Here is a 2793-nt window from a genome sequence, read left to right as displayed (position 1 = left end):
TTGAAAATACAACTTTGCAAATTTTATACATAATTTACTATCACACGTTCAGTACGAGCCCATCTCTGAAGAAACTTATTACATCATTGCAAGGGTAAGTCACCTAAGTCACAAGGGCAAACCATTTAACGGCCATTTGCCTCAGTTTCCTCGACTGTAAAATGGGGATAATAACAGCACCTACCCCGCGGGATTGTTGCGAAGATGAAATGAGATAATATTTTTAAAGTGCTTAGCACAGTGCCTGGCAGGTAGCAGGCACTATAAGAATGCTTATTCCCTTCCCCTTTCCTTCCCTTCCCTGCCCCCCTTCAAGGTGATTTGCATGGACCACAATTAGCGTCATAGGAATAGAGAAGAATTGAAAGGAAGTTTTTTATTCTAAGTCACACAGCAAGTAGAGCTCAGGAAATGCAGCTCAGGCAAAATCAAAGGAGATCAAAAGATAGATGTAACAAAAGCCTGAAGACTTCTGCTGACTGTGACCCAAATAGAGGCTTCGGTTCTTTGGAGGACCAGTTAATGGGAAGAGAAAGAAGAGGCCCAGAAGGCCAGGATCACTGGATCTCAGAGCGAGTGGGTGTATGTTTGGGGGTTGGGGGGAATGTAAGGGGTGACAAGACTGGAAAGATAGAGAGAGGCTAGGGTATGAAGGGCTTTGAATACCAAAAGATTGATTTGATCCTAGAGATTGTGGGGGCTACCGGTATTTATTGAGATAATGGAGATTTGACCTTAATAAAGTATACTTTGGGGCAGCTAGGTGGCATAGTAGATATAGCTCTGGCCTTGGATTCAGGAGGACCTGAGTTCAAATTTGGTCTCAGACACTTAACACTTACTTACTAGCTGTGTGACCCTGGGCAAGTCATTTAACCCCAATTGCCTCACCAAAAAAAAAGAAAAAATAATAAAAGTAAAACACAAATGAAATATACTTTGGGCTCACCAGCTTACCATGTAAGAAAACCATGGAGTTTGTTTTCTAGAAATGGATTGATGCACTCTTAAACTGGTAGCTTTTTCTGAGAAAAATCTGGATTATCAAAAAGATATTTGAAAGTGAAGCTGTGTCTGATTTCACTTCTCTAGGTGGCAGAGTATCTAGACTGGAGAATTGGGCACGAAGCTAGGAAGAAATTGAAATCTTACCTCAGGCACTTATTGACCTTGGGACTCTGGACCATTCACTTAATCTCTAACATTCAGTTTCCTCATCTGCAAAATAGGGATAATAATAACACAGACCTAGTATGGCATTGAAAGCACCCAACAAATGTGCTTTTTATCAATGATATAAAATAAATGTATTTTTATTTCATTTATTTTATAAGTAAACATTATTGTTCCGCTTTGACATTTGTATTGACAACATATACACATGTAGTTGCTTTATGAGAAATATAAAGCAGTTATCATTAGATAGGAGTCGTGGGAGAACAAGTTGGATAGCCACTTATTCCAGCTGTTTCCCAGACAGGTCTTGCTAAACTTTTCCTGTTTCTCTGAGCTTTTCCAGGTCTCCTGCAGCTGGCCAAGCTGAGCCTCAACCTTCTGGTGCTGATTTGTGCTGCTTCTGCACAGAGCATCTCCACAGGCTTCTTGAGCCTGGGAGAACTGAGAGGCTCCCCGACTTTGCCCTGGGCTGTGCCGTGAGTGGGTTTCTAGGAGATGAAACCTCGTAGCTGGCTGAGCTGGACCTCCAGTACTACAGGATGAAGCTGCCCACTGGGTACTGCGTGGTGGGGGTCGGTTGTTTGCTGCTCTGCCTGGCTCTGACTTTCCTCATCCTCAGCTGCTCCACCACTGTCCCTGAGGCCAGGATGCTCCTTGGGGCTGAGCTGGTCATTGATGGCCTGGGGGTGCTGACCTGCATGCTGGGCCTTGGGCTGTACATTCACTCCATTCAGTCTGCCAATGCCACAGAGGTGTGCAGGCGGAGTGAGGCCATCTACAGGAGTGCTGGACACACTTCTGTGACCTGTGACATCCTTGGGACTGAAGTGGCGGCCTGTGTGTTTGCCATCTTGTTGATGATGGTGTATTTTTCAGGAATGATTTGTGTGGGGCTTTCATTGAGAAAACAGTCCTCTTAGAAGGCCAAGAGGCAGCCTTGGACCCCTTGAAATTTAGAAAATAGGATCTGAGCTGGTCAGAAAACTGACACCCATAGAAATTAACTGATTTGCACATAGAACCCAGTCCTCTGAAACCAAAATGTGTCCACTTTACCACACTGTCTTTCATCTCCAGAATGGCATGAGCAGAGATATCAGAAGACATCCAATTTCCATTCAACAATCATTTATTAAGTACTTACTATGTGCCACTCTCTAGAGATAAAAGACAAATATGCTCTTGGGCAAGCCATTGGGCCTCAGTTTCCTCATCCATAAAGCAAGGGGCATGGACAAGATAGCTTCAAGTCTAAATCTAAGGATGGCATCAGCTCTAAATCCATGATCCCATGAAATAAGTCCTACCTTCAAGGTGCTTACGTTCTTCCAAGAAGAAAAGAAATATGCATAGATGATGGAATGCAAAATACTGTAGGTAGAAAGTAATTACAAAGCAAGGGAGCTCTGACGAATAGGAATAGGAAGCCAAGCAAGACATTTGCCAGCGGGTGGTGGGCTTCCCAGGTGCATATTTTAAGTGTTGGCTTAGATTCACCACATGGGCTCTTTACTAAAAATACCACTCACTTCCCTGTAAGTGAATTACTCTCCGGTTTGTGCCATTTCATTGACAGGGGAAATAGAATGATGTGCTTAGGTTTAAAGGAAATGCATT

General features: G+C 43.4%; 1 pseudogene; it reads left to right on the top strand.

Moving 5' to 3' along the window:
• Nucleotides 1-648: 648 nt before the first annotated feature.
• LOC144456557 (MARVEL domain-containing protein 3-like) lies at nucleotides 649-2096 on the top strand (annotated as a pseudogene).
• Nucleotides 2097-2793: the final 697 nt, after the last annotated feature.

The sequence above is a fragment of the Phascolarctos cinereus genome, unplaced genomic scaffold (genome assembly GCF_003287225.1).
Source record: "Phascolarctos cinereus isolate Bilbo 61053 unplaced genomic scaffold, phaCin_HiC Scaffold_4;HRSCAF=312, whole genome shotgun sequence".
In the NCBI taxonomy this organism is placed as follows: Eukaryota; Metazoa; Chordata; class Mammalia; order Diprotodontia; family Phascolarctidae; genus Phascolarctos; species Phascolarctos cinereus.
This window is presented reverse-complemented; position numbering and strand designations above follow the sequence as displayed.